Raw genomic sequence first — 9,227 nt, 5'->3', positions numbered from 1 at the left:
GGGTATTATTAACTATAGTCACCATGCTGTACATTAGATCTCTAGAACTTCTTCACCCTGTGTAACTGAAACTTTATCCTTTGAACAACATCTCCCAATTTTTCTGACCTCCCAGCCCCTGGTAAACACCATTCTACTCCCTGCTTCTATGAGTTCACCTTTATTCGACTTTTTTTAGATTCCACTTATAGGTAAGTGATATTGTGTAGTATTTGTCTTTCTGAGTCTGGCTTATTTCACTTAGTGTAATGTCCTATAGCTTCATCCATGTTGTCTCAAATGACAACATTTCCTTCTTTTTAAGGCTGAATAATATTCCACTGCATGTGTGTTTGTGTGTGTGTGTGTGTGTGTGTGTGTTTGTATACACTCTGGAACTCTAATGCACTATTGATGTGAATGTAAATTGGTACAGCCATTATGGAAAACGGTATGGAGTTTCCCCTAAAAATAAATAAATAGAACTACTGTATGATCCAGCAATCCCACGTCTGGGTATTTATCCAAATTTTCTGAAATTGGGATGTCAAAGAGATACCTGCACTCCTATGTTCATTGCAGTATTCTCAATAGCCAAGGTATGGAAACAGCCTAATTGTCTGTCAACAGATGAATTGATAAAGAAAGTGTAGTATAGGGTCTGGCCCCGTGGCCTAGTGGTTAAGTTTGGCGTGCTCCGCTTTGGCCACCTAGGTTTGGTTCGCAAGTGCAGACATACACTCCTTGTCGGTGGCCATGCTGTGGCTGTGACCCACAAACAAAATAGAGGAAGACTGACACAGATGTTAGCTCAGGGCGAATCTTCCTCAGGCAAAAAGAGGAAGATTCGCAACAGATGTTAGCTCAGAGTGAATCTTCCTCAGCAAAAAAAAAAAAAAAGTGGTATCTATATATATTACTAACAATACTGTACTGTATAGTTGAAATTTCTTAAGAAGATAGAGTCTAAGTTTTCTCACAAGAAAAAAAAGAGGTAAATGTGTGACATGATGGATATTTTAATTAACTTGATTGTGATGATTAGTTCACAATGTATATCAAATCATCCAGTTGCACACTTTAAATATACTCAATAAAAATAACAAAATAAAGAAAAAATGTAAAAGAAGTAGAAACTTTAGCTGAACAATTAGGCAAGAAAAAGAAATAAAAATCATATGGATGGAAGGAAAGGAAGAAGTAAAATATCTCTCTTCACAGATGACATGATCTGATATGTAGAAAACTCTAAAGATTCTAAAAAAGAACAATTGGAACAAATATAAAAATGTAGCAAAGAAGCAGGATGCAAAAATCAACATGCAAAAATCAGTTGTGTTTCTACACATTGACAATGAACAATCCAAAAGAAAATTAGGAGAACAATTCCATTGGCAATAGCATGAATATGATAAAATACTTAAGAAAAAATTAACCAAAGAAGTAAAAGACTTTTACGCTGAAAATTTCAAAACATTTCTGAAAGAAATTAAAGAAGATATAAATAAATGGAAAGCCATCCCATATTCATGAATTTGCTGAGTAGTATTCCATTGTGTATATATACCCAATCTTCTTTATCCATTTATCCACTGATGGACACTTAGGTTGTTTCCAAGTCTTCACTATTGTGAATAATGCTGCAATGATTATAGCAGTGCAAATAACTTTTTGAATTAGAGTTTTCATGTTCTTTGGATAAATACCCAGAAGTGGAACGGCTGGATCATATGGTAGTTCTATTCTTAATTTTTGAGGACTCTCCATATTGTTTTTCATAGTGTCTTCACCAGTTTACGTTTGCACCAGCAGTGTAGGAGGGTTCCCTTTTCTCCACATCCTCTCCACACTTGTTATTTCTTGTCTTGTTAATTATAGCTATTCTGACGGGTGTGAGGTGATATCATTGTAGTTTTGATTTGCATTTCCCTAATAATTAGTGATGCTGAACATCTTTCAATGTGCCTGTTGGTCATCTGTATATCTTCTTGGGAAAAATGTCTGTTTATATCCTCTGCCCATTTTTTGATTGGGTTGTCTGTTTTTTTGTTGTTGAATTGTATAAGTTCTGTGTATATTTTGAATATTAACCCCTTATCAGATAAATGATTTGCAAATATCTTCTCTCAATTGTTAGGTTGCCTTTTTGTTTTGTTGATGGTTTCCTTTGCTGTGCAGAAGCTTTTTAGTTTGATTTAGTCCTATTTGTTTATTTTGTCTTTTGTTTCCCTTGCTTGGTGAGATATGGTATTCAAAAAGATACGGCTAAGACCAATGTCAAAGAGCGTACTGCCTATGTTTTCTTTTAGGAGTTTCATGGTTTCAGGTCTTACATTCAAGTCTATAATCCACTTCGAGTTAGTTGTCATGTATGGTATAAGATAATGGTCTCCTGTCATTCTTTTGTGTGTGGCTGTCCCATTTTCCCAACACCATTTATTGAACAGACTTTTTTTCTCCATTGTAAGTTCCTGGCTCCCTTGTCAAAAATTAGCTGTCCATAGATGTGTGGGTTTATTTCTGTGTGTTCCGTTGATCTGTGTGTCTGTTCTTGTGCTGGTACCTTGCTGTTTTGATTACTATAGCTTTGTAGTATATTTTGAAATCAGGGAGTGTGATACTTCTTTGTTCTTTTTTCTCAGGATTCCTTTGGGTACTGAGGGTCTTTTGTTGTTCCATATAAATTTTAGGATTCTTTGTTCTATCTCCATGAAAAATGTCACTGGGGCTTTGATAGGGATTGCATTGAATTTGTAGACTGCTTTAGGAAAAAGTATGGACATTTTAACTGTGCTAATTTTTCCAATCCATGAGCATGGAATATCTTTCAGTTTCTTTGTGTCTTCAACTTCTTTCAAGAATGCTTTATAGTTTCCAGTGTACAGGTCTTTCAATCTCTTTGGTTAAGTTTATTCCTAGGTATTTTATTCTTTTTGTTTCAATTGTGAATGAGATTGTATTCTTAATTTCTTTTTCTGCTATTTCATTTGTTGGTGTATAGAAATATAACTGATTTTCATATGTTGATTTTGTACCCTGCAACTTTGCTGTATTTGGTTATTATTTCTAAATAGTTTTTTGATGGATTCTTTAGGGTTTTATATATGTAAAATCAAGTTATCTGCAAATAGTGACAGTTTTACTTCTTCCTTTCCAATTTGGATCCCTTTTATTTCTTTTTCTTGCCTGATTGCTCTGGCTAGGACTTCCAATACTATGTGAAATAAGAACTGCAAAAGTTGGCATCATTGTCTTGTTCCTGTTCTTAAAGGGATAGCTTTCAGTTTTTCACCATTGACTATAATGTTGTCTGTGGGTTTGTCATATATGGCCTTAATTATTTTGTGGTACTTTCCTTCTAAACCCATTTTATTCAGAATTATTATCATAAATGGATGCTGTATCTTGTTGAATGCTTTCCTTGCATCTATTGAGATGATCATGTGATTTTTATTCTTCATTTTGTTAATGTGGTGTATCATGTTGATTGATTTGCAGATGTTGAACCATCCTTGCATCCCTGGAATAAATCCCACTTGATCATGGTCTATGATCTTTTGAATGTATTGTTGTATTTGATTTGTTGGTATTTTGTTGAGAATTTTTGCATCTATGTTCATCAGTGATAATGGCCTGTAATTTTCTTTTTTTGTGTTGTCCTTATCTGGTTTTAGTATCAGGGTAATGTTGGCCTCATAGAATGAGTTAGGAAGCATCCTCTCCTCTTCAATTTTTTGAAAGAGTTTGAGAAGGATAGGTATTAAGTCTTCTTTGAATGTTTGGTAGACTTCACCAAGGAGGTCTTCGACTTTTGTTTTTAGGAAGGATTTCTATTACTGATTCAATCTCCTCACTAGTGATTGGTTTATTCAGATTCTCTATTTCTTCTTGATTCAGTCTTGGGAAGTTGTATGATTCTGAGACTTTGTCCATTTCTTCTAGGTAACCCAATTTTTTGGCATATAGCTTTTCATACTATTCTCTTATAATCCTTTGTATTTCTGTGGTGTCTGTGGTAATTTCTCCTCTTTTGTTTCTTATTTTATTTATTTGAGCCTTCTCTCATTTCTTGGTGAGTCTAGCTAAAGGTTTGTCAATTTTGTTTATATTTTCAAAGAGCCAGCTCTTAGTTTCATTGATTTTTGTCTAGTTTTTTTTTTTTTTAGTGTCTATTTCATTTATTTCCACTCTTATGTTTGTTATTTCCTTCCTTCTATTGATTTTGGACTTCATCTGTTCTTTTTCTAATTTATTTAGGCATATTGTTAGGTTGTTTATATGTGATTTTTCTTGTTACTTGAGGTAGCCCTGTATTGCTATAAACTTTCCTCTTAGTACCACTTTTACTGTATCCCATAAATTTTGATATGATGTTTTTTCATTTTAATTTGTCTCCAGGTATTTTTTGATATCTCATTTGATTTCTTCTTTGACCCAACAGTTGTTCAGTAGCTTTTTGTTTAATCTCCACATATTTGTGGCTTTTCCAGTTTTCTTCTTGTAATTGATTTCTAGTTTCATACCATTGTGGTCAGAAAAGATACTTGGTATTATTTCAATCTTCTTAAATTTATTGCCACTTGTTTTATGGCCTAATATGAGATGTATGCTGGAGAATGTTCCATGTGCATTCAAAAAGAATGTGTATTCTGCAGTTTTGGGATGGAATGTTCTATATATATATCTACTAAGTCCATGTATTCTAATGTGTCAATTAAGGCCAATGTAACCTAATTGATCTTCTGTTTGGATGATCTATCCATTAATGTAAGTTGAGTGTTAAAGTCCTCTGCTATTGTGTTACCGTCAATTTCTCCTTTTATGTCTGTTAATATCTGCTTTATGAATTTAGGTGCTTCTATGTTGGGCGCATAGATATTAACAAGTGTTATATCCTCTTGTTGGATTGTTCCCTTTATCATTATGTAATGCCCTTCTTTGTCTCTTGTTACAGTTTTGGTTTAAAGCCTATTTTGTCTTATATAAGTATTGCTACCTCAGATTTCTTTTCATTTCCATTTGTGTGGAATATCTTTTCTCATCCCTTTACTTTCAGTTTGTGAGTGCCTTTAGGTCTGAAGTGTGTCTCTTGTATGCAGCATATATATGGGTCTTGTTTTTTTTATCCAATCAGCCACCCTATGTCTTTTGATTGGAGTATTTAGTCCCTTTGCATTTAAAGTAGCTATTGATAAGTATGTACTTATTGCCATTTTGTTACTTTTTCTCTAGGTGTTTTTGTAGTTTTTCTCTTTTTCTTCTCTTGCTCTCTTGCCTTGTGATTTGATGGCTTTCTTTAGTATTATGTTTGGGTTCCTTTCTCTTTATTTTTTGTGTGTTTACTATAAGTTTTTGGTTACCATGTGATTACCATGATTACCATGAGGTTCATATATAATAACCTATGTAAATAGCAATCTATATTAAGTTGATAGTCTCTTAAGTTTGACCACTTACAAAAGCCCTACACTTTTATTCCCCCCACACACACATTTTATGTTTTAGATATCATATTTTACCTCTGTTTTTGGTATCCCTTAACCTCTTACTGTGGAAATAGATAATTTTAGTAATTTTGTCTTTTGACCCTCACACTAGCTTTATAGGTACTTGATCCATTACCTTTACTGTATATTTGCCTTTACCATTGATATTTTTTCTTTGGTAATGTTCTTATTCCTATTTGTGGTCTTTTCTTTTCTACTTAAATAAGTACCTTTAACATTTCTTATAAGGCCTGTTTAGTGTTGACAAACTCCTGTAGTTTTTGCTTGTCTGGGAAGCTCTTTTTCTCTCCTTCCATCTGAATGATAACCTGCCTGGGTAGAGTATTCTTGGCTATAGGTTTTTTCCTTTCAGCACTTTGAATATATCATGCCACACTCTTCTAGCCTGTGAGGTTTCTGCTGAGAAGTCAGCTGATAGCCTTGTGGGGTTTCCTTTGTATGTAACTTGTTGCTTTTCTCTTGCAGGGTTTAGGATTCTCTATCTTTAATTCTGGACATTTTAATTATGATGTGTCTTGGTGTGGGCCTCTTTGGGTTTATTTCGTTTGGTGCTCTCTGTGCTTCCTGTACCCTGATGTCTGCTTCCTTCCTCAGGTTAGGGAATTTTTCAGCTATTATTTCTTCAAATAGATTCTCTGCCCCTTTGTCTCTCTCTTCTCCTTCTGGGACACCTATAATAAGATGTTAGTGTGCTTGATGTTGTCCCAGATATCCCTTAGACTGTCTTTATTCTTTTTAACTCCTTTTTCTTGTTTCTGTTCATCTTGGGTGATTTCCTCTACTCTTTCATCCAGATCACTGATTCATTCTTCTGTGTCATCTACTCTGCTATTGATTCCCTCTAGTGAATTTTTTATTTCCATCATTGTATTCCTCAGTTATGATTGTTTCTTTTTTATATTTTCTAGTTTTTTATTGAAGTTCTCACTGTGTTCATCTATTCTTCTCCCAAGATCAGTGAGCATCCTTATGACTATTAGTTTGCACTCCTTATCAGGTAGATTATCGATCTCTGTTTTGTTTAGTTCTTTTTCTGAAGATCTTCTTTTTACTTTTCTAAGCCCAATTTTGGGGCTTCTCTAGCCAGTTTTTCTAAGCTATCATTTGGGGAAATATCTATTGGACCATCATAGAGATTTGGCTGCTGTTGATTCTTTTAAGAGCAGCATTCCTTGCAGCAGTGTCAGCAAGGTGATTTCTTTTAGCTTCAAGAGCATCAAGCTTCGACTCTCCCAGGATCTTAATAATAGCTAAAGCAGTTGGTAAAGGTATAGCGTCCAATAATTCTCAAACATAATGGCCATTTTTACTTTTATTTCTGCTGGAAGTAAGGAAACCACATTGCTTCTGCAAATTCCAAAATCGTGAGCTACTCTGAAAGTGTATCTACTGTCAGTATAAATGCTGGCAATTTTGCCCTTGGCTAGGGTGCAGGCCCGTGTGAGTATGTATAATTCAGCTTGTTGGGCCATAGTAGCCAAAGGCAAAAGTACTAATTCGATTACATCAAAAGATGTCAACATTGCATACCCAGCTCAGTATTTGCCATTGTCACCTTTAATTAAGAATCATCAGTGAACCATGAGAAGTCTGCATTACTCAAAGGAGTTTCCTGCAAATCATCATGAAGGGTCTGGAGGTGATCTGTCAGTGTTAACCAGTCAAGAGGGACCTCATTTGTAATGGAGGGGAGAAGGGTAGCAGGGTTAAGGTTATTGCAGCAAGAAAGAGTTATATGAAGAGCAGTTAGTAAGAGGATCTCGTAAGAGATAAGACAGCTGTCTGAAAGATGTTGAGCATGGTGAGAATTTAGGAGGGCTTCCACTGCATTGGGTACAAGGATGGTTAAAGGGGATTCCACAACTATTTGCTCAGTGGCCTTAACCAAAAGCGCAGTGGCAAGAATGGCTCTAAGGCAAGGGGTGTATCCTCATGCCACAGGGTCCAGTTGCTGGCTATGATACCCTATGCTTCGATGGCAGAACTTGTGTTTTTGGGTGAGCGCCCCAGGGGCCTTCCCTTCCTCTTTGTATACAAAAAGGAGAAAGGGAAGCTGATAATTGGGATCCCAAGGGCAGAGGGGTTCATTAAGCTGTCCTTTAAGGCTTTAAAGGCTGCGTCATCCTGTTCTTCTCATAAAATTGGATTGGCATTGTTGTTCTCTAGTAAAACATTCAGAAAGTTGGCACAAAGGGAGAAATTTGGAAGCCAATGTCAACAATAACCAACTAGCCTGAGAAAACCTCACAGTTAGCATTTAGTTTTGGGTTCTGGGAAACTCAGGACACCATGAAGCATGTCTGGATCTAGGTGTAGCACTTGTTTTGATATCAAATGCCCTAAATACCAAACCTGGGTTTGGACAAACTGCAATTTTTCCTTGTTGACCTTGCATCCCTTTAAGGCTAAAAGCTTTACCAAGTGGGTGCTGTCTTCCTGTGAAGAGGCTTGAAAGTGACAGCAAAGAAGCAAATTGTCTACATATTGCAACAAAGTAGAGCCTCTAGGAAACTTTAAAATATCCAGATCAGCCTTCAGGATTTGTGAGAATAAGAAGGACTTTCAGTAAAGCCCTGAGGTATTGCTGTCCAGGTGAATTGTTTTTCTTCCCAAGTGAAGGCAAAAAGGTATTGGCTCGGGGCTGACCTGGTGGCATAGTGGTTAAGTTCATGCACTCTGCTTCGGGGGCCCAGGGTTCACGGGTTCGGATCCTGGGTGCGGACCTACACACTGCTTATCAAGCCATGCCATGGAGGCATCCCACATACAAAATAGAGGGAGATTGGCACAGATGTTAGCTCAGCAACAATCTTCCTCAAGTAAAAAGGGGAAGATTGGCAACAGATGTTAGCTCAGGGCCAATCTTCCTCACCAAAGAACAAAAAAGAGGTATTGGTTAGCTTCATCAACTAGTATACTAAATAATGTGCTGCATAAATCAATTACAGTAAAGAATTCGCCATCAGTTAGGATGGATGTCAGCAGCATATTAGGGTTAGGAGCAAGCGGGTGCCAAGGGGTGACAGTGTTATTTATTGCTCGGAGGTCCTGGGCAAACCTCCATCCTTGGCCATTAGGTTTTCTCACACGCAAAATAAGAATATTACAGGGATTAGTGCAGGGGACAGTAAGGCCTTGGGCCTTATAGTCCTCTTTTTATCGGCTTAATGCCCTGGAGGACCTCTATTTATAGTGATTAATTCTGTGAAGAGGCTTTGAGGGATCTATTTGGATCTTAACAGGAGGTGCTCTGTGGATTCTGCCAATATTGGTTGTGGATTGTGCCCATAAAGAGGGTGGTAGCTGATCTAATAGGGACAAATGACTAATGTCTTTGGAATTAGCTTTAGTGTCATCAGAGATGGAGCAAGTAAAAGAGGTTGAAGGGCCATTTAATTCACCTAGTTGAATTTTGGTTGTTGCCGTCAAATTCTAGAATTATTTCCTCCTTTTAGGAGAAAGAAATTCCAGCATGGCATTCTTCTAAGAAATCTCAGCTCAATAAATGAACAGGAGCAGGGGAATTAAGGAGAAAAGGGTGGGTATCTCCCTAAATACAAAGGAATGGGTTTAGAGACAGAGACCTTTTGAGATTTGTTTGAGACTCCTACTATCTGAACTGTTTTACTACTCTGAGGCAGGGGCAGTTTAATAACAGTGGGGTTCAGTACCAAGAGTATGGCTCCAGTGTCAATAAGTAGAGGGAAATATTCATTCCCAATCTGGAGAGTGGTTTCCCCA

This window comes from Diceros bicornis, chromosome X (assembly GCF_020826845.1).
Source record: "Diceros bicornis minor isolate mBicDic1 chromosome X, mDicBic1.mat.cur, whole genome shotgun sequence".
Classification (NCBI taxonomy): Eukaryota; Metazoa; Chordata; class Mammalia; order Perissodactyla; family Rhinocerotidae; genus Diceros; species Diceros bicornis.
This window is presented reverse-complemented; position numbering follows the sequence as displayed.